Below are 14,644 nucleotides of genomic sequence, written 5' to 3' on the forward strand. Positions count from 1 at the left end.
GAAGTGACAGAAGAATGGCCAGGACAGTGATTCCAGGGGTGGCCTGGGAAGGTTTTCTACACCACATAGGGAGGCCCTGGTTGCAAAAGCTGAAGAACTGAAACTGAGGACTGGAGACCATCCAGCTAGTGTGAACAGCCTAATGCACCCCTTTTCAAATGGAGTCCCAGAGTCCTCAGGAGTGCAGAGACAGGGAGACAAAGCCAAAGAAGTAAGCCAAGCCATATTCCCTGAATATGCTACACCCATAAGTGCTAACACTGCATCGTGACCCGTGACTCCCTCCACACCCCATGCACCTGAATCTAGCCCCCTGCCCCACTGTGCTCCACTCATGCCCGTCCCTACCCCAGCTGCCGTACAACCTTGCTCCACAACCCTTCCCATGCATGCCTGCCCCAGCCTGCCCAACCTCTCCAACAGAAGCACACATCTTGCCCCACCCCCCCCCGAGACCCAGGCACATACATGGCTTAGCTCCTCGACACCAACCTACCACTTCATGCTCCTTGCAGGCACTCACCTGCATTCCTGGGCCACACCTCCCATCAGCAAAGGCAGTTGTACAACCCCACTTTGCTATCCCCAGCGCTGCAAATGCATACATCAACGTCAGCATCCCAAACCTGCGAATATGCATGTGGACACCAATTTCCTGCTTGCCCAGACACCCACACATCTGTACTCAGACCCCTCGACCCCTGCACCCTGCCCTGCTGGCCCCGTGCATACGTTTACTACCACCCTGCACCCCGAGGTCTGGACAAGCACTGACCTGCGCATCCTGGCCACCCCTGCCTCCACCTCACACAGGCACATCCTCACCCTGCTACCCATGAGCTCTGTACATGCACACACCAGAGTCTCAGGCCCCAAACTGTGCACATGCACACTCTTGCCACACACCCCAGCACACTCAACCTGCTCCCACACCTGGTAGGTGCTCACTTGAGCATATGTGCCCCCCAAACCCCTAACAAACCCCAAATAGAATAAATCCAAATACGCCTACTCCAGACACAAAGAAATCAGCCTGTTAAATGTTGAAGAGAAGCAGAAAACCTGAAAGGGCAAAGACCACATACAAAGGAAACCACATAAAGCTGAATTCAACCATTCAACTGGCACTACGGAGGCAAGAAGATAGTGGTATGACATATTTAAAATCCAGAAAGAGAAAGAATTCAAGCAAAGAATTCCATACCTAGTCAAACTGTCCTTCAAAACTGAAGGACAGCATAAAATTGTCACAGACAAACAAATGCTGAGAGAATTTGTTAACAAGAGACCAGCTATACAGGAATTACTAAAGGAAGTTCTGCTATCTGAAAAAAAAGAAAAAAAAAGACAGGAAGGAGAGGTGTGGAAGAGGGCACAGAATTGAAGAGTACTAGTAAGGGTAACTTAAAAAGATAAAAAGAGAGAGGTGGAAAATAATATGTAGAACTGATAAAATCCAAAGGATAAAATGGTGGATTCTAGAAATGCCTTTATAGTTAATAACTTGGAATGTTAAAGGACTAAACTGAAAATTAAAAGATACAGATTGACAGAATGGATTAAGAAATATAATCCTGCTATATGCTGCTTACAAGAGACTCACCTTAGACCCAAGAATGCAAATAGATTAAAAGTGAAAGGACAGAAAAAGATTTTCCACCAAAACTATAACTGAAAGAAAGCAGGAGAAGCTCCACTAATATCAGACAAAATAGACTTTAAATGTAAAGATATAATAAGAGACAAAGAAGGAACTAAATATTAATAAAAGAAACAATTCACGAAGTAGAAAGAGCAATCATAAATGTTTATTCTCCCAATCAAGAAACTTCAAAGTACATGAGACAAACAGTGGCAAAACGGAAGGGAGTGATACATGTTTCTAACAATAAGAGATTTGTATACACCACTTTCCTCATAGATAAACAGCCAGATAAAGGATCAACAAGGAAATAGAGAATGTGAACAATGTGATTAATTAATATATATATATATATTATGAATACGAGAACAAAACAATAATAGAAAGAATCAATAAAACCAAAAGTTGGTTCTTTGAATAAATCAATAAAATTGATGGGCTACTAGCAAGACTGAAAGAAAAAGAAAGGATACAAATAAATAAAAGCAGAAATGAGGGAGTTTCATTACTACAGTCACTGAACAAAAAAAAAATCATAAGAGGATAAAAGGCTTTACAGATGAATTTTATCACACATTCCAAGTGGAACTCACACCAATCCTCCACAAACTTTTAAAAAAAAATTGAGGAAAAAGTAACACAACCTAACTTATTTTATAAAGTTAACATCACTTTAATACCCAAACCAGGTAAAGATGCTGTAAGAAAGGAAAACTACAGGCCAATCTCCCTAATGAACCTAGCTGCAAAAGTTCTCAACAAAATACTAGTAAATGAATCCAGCAACCCATTACAAGAATTATACACCATGACCAAGTGGGGCTTATACCAGGAATGTAAGGATGGATCAATGCAAGAAAATCATTCAATGTAATCCAGCACATTAACAATTCAAAAGGGAAAAACCACACAATCATCTCGATTGATGCTGAAAAAGCATTTGATAAAACTAACATCCTTTTCTGATAAAAACACTTCAAAAGGTAGAATCAAAGGTAACTTCCTCAGTATAATACAGGGCATATATGAAAAATGCATTGCCAGCACCGTATTCAATTGTGAGAAGCTGAAAGCTTTCTCCCTAAGATTGGGAATGACAAGGATGCCCACTGTCACCATTCATTATTGACATTGTACTAGAAGTTCTACCTAGAACAATCAGGCAGGAAAAAGAAATAAAACACATCCAATTTGAAAAGGAAGAAGCAAAACTTTCATTATTTGCAGATGACGTGATACTATACTTGGAAAATTCTGAGAAAACTACAACAACGTTACTTGAGCTAATAAACAGATTCAACAATGTGATAGGATATGGAACTGATGTGCAAAAATCAGTAATGTTTCTATACACAACCAATGACCGAACTGAGGAGTCAATATATGAAAAAAATTTCCATTCAAAATAGCAACTAAAAGAATCAAATATTTAGGAATAAACTTAACTAGAATTATAAAAGACATGGACACAGAGAATTAATAACATTGTTGAAATAAATAAAATCTAAATAGATGGAAAGACATTTCGTTCTCATGGACAGGGAGATAATATGTAGTTAAGATGTCAATTCTACTCATTTTGATCTTAGATTCAATGCAGGGCCAATCAAAATTTCATCAACCTAGTTTGAATATTTGGAAAAACAAGTTACCAAATTCATCTGGAAGGGAAAGAGACTCTGAATACCTAAAAGCATCCTAAAAAAGAAGAACGAAGTGGAAGGATTAACACTCCCCAATTATAAAGCCAAAGTTGGTCAAAACAGCATGGTACTGGCACAAAGATATAGGCATTGACCAATGGAATTGAACTGAGAGCACAGAAATAGGCCACCAAATCTATGGTAAACTGATCGTCGACAAGGCCCCCAAATCAACTGAACTGGGACAAAATTGTCTTCTCAGTAAATGGACATGTGAGAACTGGATATCAATAGCCAAAAGAATGAAAGAGGACCCTTGCCTTACACTTGATACAAAAGTTAACTGAAATTGGATCAAACACCTAACCATAAGAATCAATACCACAAAGCTCTTAGAAGAAAATGTAGGGAAACATCTTCAAGCATTAGTAATAGGAGGTGTCTTTCTAAACTCCACAATCAAAGCAAAAGCAAGAAAAGAAAATATTGATAAATGGGAACTCCTCAAAATTGAGTGCTTTTGTGCCTCATAAAAATTTGTCAAAAAGGTGAAGAAGCAACCAACTCACTGGGAGAAAATATGTGGAAATCAGACATCAGATCAAGGTTTGATAATCTGTATACAGAAAGAAATCATACAACTCAACAACAAAAGAACAAGCAACTCAATAATTAAGTGGGCTAAAGATATGAATAGACATGTTTTCTGAAGAGCAAACACAGATGGCTAAAAAGCATATGAATAGATGGTCGTTCTCATTAGCTGTAAGAAAATGAATCTGAAGACTACAATGAGTTACCACCTCACCTATAAGAATGCCTCCTATAACACAAAGAGGAAACTACAAATGTTGAAGAGGTTGTGGAGAAATTGGGACACTTATGCACTGATTGTAGGAATGTATAAGTGTACAGCTGCTATGAAAGGCAGTCTGGTGGTTCCTCAGAAAACTAAATATCAAGTTGCCCCATGACCCCGCAATATCACTGCTCTGTATATAACTGGAAGAGCGGAAAACAGAGACACAAACAGACTTGCATATCAATGTTCATAGCAGCACTATTCACAATTGCTACAAGATGGAAACAATCCAAGGACCCATTAATAGATGGGTGGATTATCAAAATGTGGTATATACATACGATGGAATATTAAGACAAAATAACATCCTGAACCACATTACAAGATGGATGAGCTTTGAGGACATAATGCTGAGTGAAACAAGCCAGGCACAGAAGGACAGTGTATGATTCCACTTTTATAACCATGGTAAAAGTAAAATCAGAGGCATATAAAACTGAATAAAGGGGACCTATAGATACGTGGAAACTAGAGATGCATGAATGGTTAACTAAAGAGGTTGAACTCAAATGTAAGGGAGACAGAAGTAAAGGCAAGTCACTAGTGGGTCTGTAAGTAATATTTCCATATAGAAAGTGAAGATGATTGAAAGGGGTTGTATAGACCCATGTGCCCCACCCATTGCCACTACAAATATAAACAAGTTCTTGTATGAACTCCTGCAAAGGTTTGAATCTTGTACAATGAGTGTATAATTTCTGGGTATAGGGAGAAAACTGTCATTGCATGCTCTGGGCTATGTTTAACAAGAACACATCGACAGTACCACTGCAATACCAAGGGTAAATAATGTGGGGAGAGACAAGAGTGAAGGGGAGGTTTGGATTTTCTATTTAGTGAGGGTGTGTTTATTGGTTATGGTCCTCTTGGGAACAATGAAATTATTGAAAATTGGGAGTGTTGATGGACTGTTGACTTTGGACAGTATACATGATGCCCAATGGATGGTGGTGGCTGAAGGATATACCGACTGAGAAGTAGATTGTCAAATGATGGTGTATACATATGGTTGAACATTGTGCTGCTACAAAAAGGAACGAGATTGTGAAGCAATCAACATTGTGAATGAACCTGTGTGGGACATTAGGTGAGGCAAAATAAGTCAGAAACAAAAGAGAAAATATTGTATGGTCTCATTTAGAAAATTCTTATAAGAAAACTGGGACCTTAATTGTAAGCTCTTACAGCAGTCATATTTAGTGTGGAGTGGTAATTGCTTTTTGTGGATTTTGAGAAGCTGATATGTATATATATATATATAAACTGGTATTTAAAGATAAGAATGAAGCTGATCAAGTTGGGATTAAGGAAATTCAGAATGTAAGGGTAAGGATAATGTGTTTTAGGACTTCACCTACTCTTTGGGAGCAAAGGAAGAAAGTTTTGTCTTCTCTAGAACCTAAATTTTTGTAGCACATAATCCAACTCATCCTGTCTGGATAGATCATTTAAATAGTTCAAACACAGGGAGCCTAGAATAAGAATGAGGGCCTTTAATCCTGAACAGCTTAATGTAATGCCTGGATACATCCCAGAGTATATTAAGCAGATAATTGAAAAGTATTGCCAAAGTCCCTTGAGGGATGGGATGCAAAAATATGGAACTATTAAACTTTACCACCAGGGAAACCCCTGATACTGTGTCAAGATATTAGGGTCACGCAAATCAATAGGCCAGGGACTTGTTCTGGAGGTTTGCTCTTATGAATGTGGCGAAATATCTTAGCCTACCTATAGATATGCCTAAGAGTTACTTCTGGAAAACCTCTTTTTCACCCATATGTTCATTTACGAACCTTCGAAAATCACTTCTCATTCCCAAATATAGATAGTAGTAACTCTTCTTACCTGAAATAGCTTTAGCTTCCTTCATCCATCCCTGGAAAATCTGTCAATATATGTGATGTTGCTTACCTATTGGATCCAATTTATTCTTTAAATTATTACACATCCTGGTTATTACACATTACCCAGAGGTTTTTTTTAAAAAAAACCTTATAAAATAAAGAGATTTGTATAAAGCTATGAATTAAAATTCTAAGTTCTCCCCAAATATGTGGTCACTTTATGAATGTACTGTGAAGGATATCTGTTCTACGTTTAAAGAATTAAATTTGTTCCATTTCACCTTATAGACTTTCTCTCACAGTACCTGCACATCAGAGGGTTTAATACTAACTGAAATGATGAATATGCATCAAGAAACTGGAGTGCCAGTGAAAACTTTCAGGAACTAGCATGTTAAAGCAATAAGAACAGGTGTTGACTCTAAAATATATCCTTTTAAAATCCTTACTTGCTACCTTGAGATTGAAGCTGGCTTCCTGGTAGACACCATCATCTTAAAAGAGACACCAGTACTGCCTGGCATCTGACATGCCGACATCATGTATCTGCAAGACCTGCTCCCTTCATCAATACAATCATTGACTCACACTGTCCTCCTTCTGTACTATCCCATCTGCTCTCCTGCCATGTGCTACCCGTCCACATCCACATCCACAGCAGGGTGACGGTGTGTTGGCCCCACCTCGCCTCCATACTCTGGGCATTAGCCTTAGGGGATCAGTAACAAGTTAATTGCATATCTTCTCCTACTTTGACAAGGATTGGCTGAACAGATTCAATCATTTTTAAAGAAGCTGTTAAATACAGCACATAAAACACAATGAAAAAGTGAACTAGAGGACAGGACAGTTGAATTGGAACGTTGAAAAGAACAAATGTTAAAAAACATGGAGAAATTTGAATTTCCCTCTTAGGGAAATGATGGGCAACATGACGGGCACAAACATAAAAATAATCTGTGTCCAAGGAGGAGAAGAGAAGAGTAAAGGACGAGGAAGATTAGTTGAGGAGATAATGTGGAAACTTCCCAACCCTTATAAAAGTATAAATATGCAAATTAAAGAACACCAATGAACCCCAAAGAAATAAATTTGACACATACTAATCAGTCTGTCAAATATTGGAGAGAAACAGAAAATCCTGTTAGCAGCAAGATAAAGCAACCGATCACACACAAGGAAAACCACATAGACTGTTCAGACTACACACTAGGCACCACGGAGGTGAGAAGGCAGTGGTTTGATGTATTTAAAATCCTGAAAAAGAAAGACTTCCAGCCAAGAATTTTGTGTCCATCCAAATTGTCTTTCAAAATTGAGGGAGAGATAAATTGTTCACAAACAAACAAAGACTGAGATAATTTGTCAATACAAGACTGGCCCTACAATAAAGGGAGTTCTGTTGGCAGAAAAAAAAAAAAACAGCAAAATGAGGTCTGGAAGAGGACACAGAGTTGAAGAATACCAGTAAGGGTAACTTAAAAGATAAAAAGAGAAAGAAGGAAGAGAATATGTGGATTTGACAAACAGAAACGAAAGGATAAGATGGTAGATTCAAGATTTGCTTTTACTTTGGATATTAATGAATAGTCCATTATTAATGGACTAAATTTACCATTTGAGGCATACGGATTGGCAGAATGGATTAAGAAATATGATCCATCTATATGCTGCTTACAGGAGACTCATCATAGACCCAAGGATTCAAATAGATGGTAAGTGAAAGGATGGAAAAAGATGTACCATGCAAGTTGTAACCAAAAGAAAGCAGCAGTAGCTATGTTAATATCAGCCAAAATAGACTTCAAATGCAAAGATGTCATAAGAGATCAACAAAGACTTTACATATTAATAAAAAAGATAATTCACCAAGAATAAATAACAATCATAAAAATTTTTGCTTGCTGTCAAGGAGTTTCAAAGTAGATGAGGCAAACATTGGCAAAAATGAAGGAAGCAATAGATATCTGAACAATAAGAGTGGGAGACTTAAATACCACTCTTCTCTATCAACAGAATAAGACAGAGAATCATCAAAGAAATGAGAACATAAATGATTTGAAAACTGAATTAGTCCTAACAGACATATATAGATAACTGCACCTCAAAAACACCAAGAAATACATTCTTCCGTAGTGTTCACGGAATGTTCTCCAGGATAGGTCATACGCTGGGGCATAAAACAGGTCTTTATAAATGTAAAAGATTGAAAGTATTCAAAGCACATTCTCTGATCACAGTGGAATAAAGCTGGACGTCAAAAACCACCAAAGAACTAGAACTTTCACAAATACATGGAGACTAAATAATGCACTCGTAAACTGCCAGTGGGTCAAAGAAGAAATTACAAGAGAAACGGTAAGTATCTGGAGACAAATGAAAATGAAAAAACATCCTATCAGAAGTTATGGGATACAGTAATGGCAGTGCTGAGAGAGAAGTTTATTGCCCTAAATGCCTATATTAAAAAAAGAAGACAGGCAAAAATCGAGGGCTTAACAGCTGACCTGGAAGAACTAGAGAAAGAGCAGCAAACCAACCCCAACGCAAATAGAAGAAGAGAAATAACAAAGATTCAGGTAGAATTAAATATATTGGGGAATGAAAGAACTATAGAAAGAATCAATACAACGAAACGTTGGTTCTTTGATGAAATCAGTAAAATGATAGACCCCTAGTGAGTGTGCCAAAGAAAAAAAGACAGAGGATGAAAATAAACAAAATCAGAAATGAGAAGGGGGTTGTTACAAGGACCTTGAAGAAATAAAAATAATCATAAGAGGATACTATGGACCACTAGATGCCAACAAACTAGACAACTTTAAGGAAATGGACAAATCCCTAGAAATACATGAACAGGATACACTGACTCAAGAAAAAATAGGAGATATCACAAACCACTAACAAGTAAAGAGATTCAGTCAGTCATCAAAAATCTTTCCACAAACAAAAACTCAGGGCCAGATGACTACACAGGGGTATTTTATCAATTCCAAAAAGAACTAAGACCATACTTGCTCAAACTCTTCCAAAAAATGCAGAAAAGAGGAACGCTACCTAACTCATTTTATGGAGCTAACATCACACTAATACCAAAACTGGGTAAAAATGCCATAAGAAAGGAAAACTACAGGGCAATCTCCCTAATGAGTACAAATAGAAAAATTCTCAACAAAATACTAGCGAATAAAGTCCAACGACATTTAAAGGAATTATACACCATGAATGAGGTTTATACCGGGAATGCAAGGGTCATTCAACACAAAAAAATCAATCAATGTAATACAGCACATTAACAATTTGAAAGGGAAAAATCATATGATCATATCGATTATGAAAAAGATTTCAACAAAAGTCATCTCCTTGTCTGATAAAAACACTTCAAAAGGTATGAAGTGAAGAAAACTTCCTCAGCATGATAAGGAGCATATGTGAAAAACCGATAGTATCAACTCCATGGTTAGAGACTGAAAGTCCTCCCCCTCGTATTGGAATGAGATGCATATACTCACTGTCACCACTGTTATTCAACATTGCCCTAGAAGTTCTAGCTCCAACAATCAGGCAGGAAAAAGAAATAAAAGCCATCGAAATTGGAAAGGAGGAAGTTAAACTTTCATTATTTGCAGATGACATGATACTATACCTAGAAAATCCTGAGAAATCTAAGACAAAGCTTCTTGAACTAATAAATTCTGCAGAGTGACAGGATATAAGATTAATGTGCAAAAATCATTAATGTTTCTATTCCCATCCAATGATCTAACTAAGGAGACAATAAAGGAAGAAGTTGCATTCAAAATAGCAACTAAAAGAATAAAATATCTAGGAATAAACTTAGCAAGGGATATAAAAAACTTACACACATAATACCACATTACATTGCTAAAAGAAATCCAAGAAGGTCTAAACAGGTGGAAAGACATTCCGTGCCCATGGATAGGAAGAAAAGTGTAGTTAAGAAGTCAATTCTACCCAAACTGACCTACAGATTTCATGCAATGCACATCAAAATTACAAAAACCTACTTAGAAGATATCGAGAATCTAGTTATCCAATTCATTTGAGCGAGAAAGAAACCTCGAATAGCTAAAACATCAGTTTCCTGATGTTCACGCTTATTATAAACAACAGTGTTCAAAACAGCATGGTCCTGACACAGCGATAGAAGTATTGACCAATGGAATCTAATCGAGAATGTGGAATTAGATGACCGAATCTATGGGCAACTGATCTTCAACAAGGCTCGCAAATCCACTGAACTAGACAAAACAGTCTTTCCGTAAATAGGCATGGAAGAACTGGATATCAATAAACCAAACAAATGGAAGAAGATCCTTACCTTACACTCTATACAAAAATTATCTCAAAGTGGATCAAAGTCCTAAATATAAGAGCCAGTACAATAAAGCTCTTAAAACAAAATATAGGGAAACATCTTCAAGTCCTAGTAATAAGAGGTAGCTTCTTAAATTTTACACTCAAAGCACAAGCAATGAAAGAAAAAATAGATAAATGGGAACTCCTCAAAATCAAAGGCACCTGTGCCTCAAAAGACTTTGTCGAAAAGGTTGAGAGGCAACAAATTCAATGGGAGAAAATGGTTGGAAATCATGCATCGATAAAGGTTTGGTGTCCTGTATACATAAAGAAATCATACAAATCAACAGCAACAGAATGAACAACCCAATTATAAAATGGACTAAAGATATGAACAGACATTTCTCTAAAGAGCAAGTACAGATCACTGAAAAATCATATGAAGAGATGTTCATTTTCATTAGCTATAAGGGAAGTGCAGATCAAGACTAGAGTGAGATACCACCTCACCTGTAAGTGTGGCTGCTATTAAACACACAGGGAACTACAAGTATAGGACGGGATGTGGAGAAATTGGAACACTTATTCACTGCTGGGGTAAATGTATACTGGTGTAGCCACTACGGAAGACAGTTTGGCCGTTCCTTAGAAAATGAAATATCAAGCTGCCCTATAACCCGGTAATACCACTACTTGGTAAATACCCAGAGAAGCAAAAATTGGTGACACAAACAGACATTCACACGCCAATGTTCATAGCAGCACTATTCACAATTGCAAAAAGATGGAAACAATCCAAGTGCTCATCAACAGACAAATGGATAAACAAAATGTGGTACATAGGTACGAGGAATATTATGCAGCCATAAGACAAAATGAGGTCTCAAAGCATATGACAACATGGATGAACCTTGAGGACATAATGCTGCGCGAAATATGCCAGACACAAAAGGACAGATACTGTATGATTTCACTTTTATGATCTTCGTAAACGTAAACACAGAGGCATATAATACAGGATATAGGAGACCTGGAGATACCCGGAAGCTAGGTAGGCGTGAATAGTTAACTAATGAGGTTGAACTTAAATGTCAGGAAGTGGATAGTGTGATGGCCACTCATTGGTGGGTCTACATGTAATAATGCCATATGGAACGTGAACATGATTTAAAGTGGTTGTAGGTCCATGAATCCCACTGATTAACACTGCAAATAGAAATTAAGTCCTGCATGAACTAAATTAAAGATACGAATGTTGTGCAAAGAGTAAATAATATTGGGCTATGGGGGAAATACCAATGCATGCTACAGTCTCTGTTTAACAGGAGGACATTAACAGTCTGACAGCAATACCAGGGATTACTAATTGGCAGGCCTTGGGGTGAGTAGTGGGTGATAGGACAAGAGTTAGGGGGAGCTCTGGATTTTCTATTTGGTGAGGGTGCGTTTATCAGTTATTTTTTCACTTGGGGGCTTGAAAATTGTCTAGAATTGGGAGTATTGCTGACCATACAACTAAGTGAGGATAATATGAGACATGGATTGTTGAGTTTGGACATTGTACATGATGCACAATGGATAAGGTCACTGAGAAGTAGAATGGTAAAGTGATGTATACACAAATGATTGAATATTGTGCAGCTACAGGAAGGAGCGAAGTCCTGAGGCATGCAACTTGAACCTGAAGGACAGTATGTAAGGCAGAATAAGCCAGAAACAAAACAGCAAATGTTGTATGGTCACATTTAGAACACACTTATAAGAAAATTGGGGCCTAAGTTGTAAGGTCTTATAGCAGTCATATTTAGTCCAAAGTTGTAATCGTGATGTCTAGATTTTGAGGGGCTGGGCTATGTATGTATAATCTGCTGTTTCCTTGGGATGTTGGGTACCTGTGTGCCACCAACGACTCAGACTAGGAGTTCTGCAGGTATGAAGTCAGCATTGCCACATACAACAAGGATTAAAGAAGCTGAAAAAGAGCTCAGGCTTCAATTAGTGACAGGAACGAAGCTCATCGGGTTGGTACTAAGGTAAATCAGAATACAGGGATAAGGAGGACATGGTCAATATTTTAAAACTTCACCTACCCAATGGGACCAAACAAAGAGAGGTTTATTTTGTCCAAAACCTAAAATTTCTATAGCACATAATCTAATTCATCTTATGTAGATAGATCATTTAGAAAACCCAAGCTCATGGATCCCAGAATGGCAATGAGTGCTTGTAAATCCTGTTTATCTTAATACAATGCCCGGATACATCCCAGAGTATGTTGAGAAGATAAATTAAAAGCTTTGGCAAAGTCCCGTGTGGGATGGGAGAAAAACATATAGAACTATTCAATTTTACCATGGGGGAAACCCCGATATTATTTCAAACATTAGGGACTACCAGGCCAATACCCAGATCCTGGATCCTGAAGCTTGTTCTTATGGGGCATATTTAAGCCCTGAAACAAAGAGGGAGCAGCCTGTCCAGAACATCAACTAGTTCTATCCCCTTTCCCATTTTATCCCACATGAAAAAGTTAGAATGGGCATAGTTCAAATACCCTAAAGATTGAGAAATAGATCAGAATAGAAGTAGGAGTTATAACAGAGATATAGGATTTAACAAATGAGTATGACTACTGAATAATTTTATTAATATTGCTTTTAGTGTGCAGGGTTTTAGAGCATCTAGAAAGAAAAACCTAAAATTGTGAAAGTGTAATCCATACCAAACTCTGAAATCTATTCTCTAACTGCTTGTTATAATGTACTTTAAAAGGCATTGCTTTTTGTGTATATGTTACATATTACAATCAAAGAAGCACAATGAAAGACTAAAGTGGAGAAATGGTGTCATAACCAAGAACAGCTTTGTTGGGATTTGGGACACATGGGTAGCCCTGGGATGCTGTAAGGCACAAGGTCATTCGTTTAGGGCGCGGAATCAATACTGAGGTTGTCCCTGTTCAAGGCAAAACCATCCATTCTGCATGTCAGTTCCCCAAATTCACTATCAGTTCCATATACCCCTCACCCTATACCCGTCTCTACCTACATTTTCCTTCAGTTTATTTCCAAATAAGAAAGGAATTTTACAGTTAAAACTCCCAGAATAAAATCAGCGCTATGTTGCTTCAAACCCAGATGACCTTAAATTTGCCAGGATTCCCTAGAGAACAGGAGGGGCGCCGCGCAGGATAAGAAATGACAGACACAAGAAGTTAGTTCAGTGGGGTCAGGGAACTTAAGCTCATCAGGAGCAAGAGTGCCGAATACACTGACGTCCACATATTTATTGGACAAGCTCTTACACGGGAACTGCTTTAGGAAGTGTAATCAAAGCAAGATTATTTTTGAGTATCTGTCATACTGGCAAAGCAACACAATTTGGTTCCCATCTCCTTGTCCCAGGACCATTTATTTCTCATCAGAATGTGCTCTATTCAGGTCTCTCTGGACTCTCTCGTCAGCGTCCTTGAGAGCATTTGCTTCAGCAGTTCATCACATCAGCAGGGCACCGTGTGCTAATGCCCCTGCCCTCAGCTACAGCCAACCACTGGAGCCTTCAGAGACCCGTCTCCAGCATCAATTAATTCTTAATTTCCTTATGCCTCAGTGTCTTAAGCAATGAAACAGAGATATTACAACCAACTTAGGGTTAAACAAAATAATCTATACAAATCCTTGGGTGACCATAAAGTGTGAATGGGGCCTGGAGACCTGTGAGACTTGAGGGTGTTGGAGCCAATCCCACGCTCCGCTTTGGGAATGGGGTGTGAGTCTCAGGTGCTTGTTCAGTAAAGATAATTGAAGAAATCCTGCACTATTCTTGTTTTAAATAACTTGTAAATTAGGTCCAGCACAATATTTTATTTCCCCAAGAAACTGAAACATACAACAGATTCACCACCCTCAGGAGACCTTCAGGAAGATTATAAGGGAAAGAAACAGAGAGGTTGGCAATACACAAAGGAAAAAACAGTCATGGTTGTAAAAAAGGAGTCTAAACCTCCAATTGCAGAGAGTAGACAAAATTTTCTCAGGGTTTTCCTAGATCTAAGCTATATTCTACTTTCTATCCTCATCAGGCCTTGTCCAACCCAACTTTGCTTTGTTCAAAATGATAGTCATTATTCTCTAATAATTGGTAAGAATGCTTTCACAGGTTATGAATTTAGGGGCTGTTGGGGTGACCAGGTGCAGAACCAGTAGCAGGAAGAACCGAGAGAAGGATTAAAGGGCAGAGACTAGTGATGGCCTCCAGCTACCAGGGTGGCGCTGCCAGCGCTCAGAGCAGAGGTGCTTTAAAAGGTCCCCCAGAGCCGGGCGGCTGCGCT

The 14,644-nt window shown here is 38.3% G+C and overlaps 1 protein-coding gene across 1 annotated transcript in view; it reads right to left on the bottom strand.

Moving 5' to 3' along the window:
- Positions 1-14,644, bottom strand: part of LOC143684452 (HLA class II histocompatibility antigen, DR beta 5 chain-like) — a 202,575-nt gene that overhangs the window by 17,052 nt on the left and 170,879 nt on the right. The window lies entirely within an intron of this gene.

The sequence above is a fragment of the Tamandua tetradactyla genome, chromosome 5, assembly GCF_023851605.1.
Source record: "Tamandua tetradactyla isolate mTamTet1 chromosome 5, mTamTet1.pri, whole genome shotgun sequence".
NCBI lineage: Eukaryota > Metazoa > Chordata > Mammalia > Pilosa > Myrmecophagidae > Tamandua > Tamandua tetradactyla.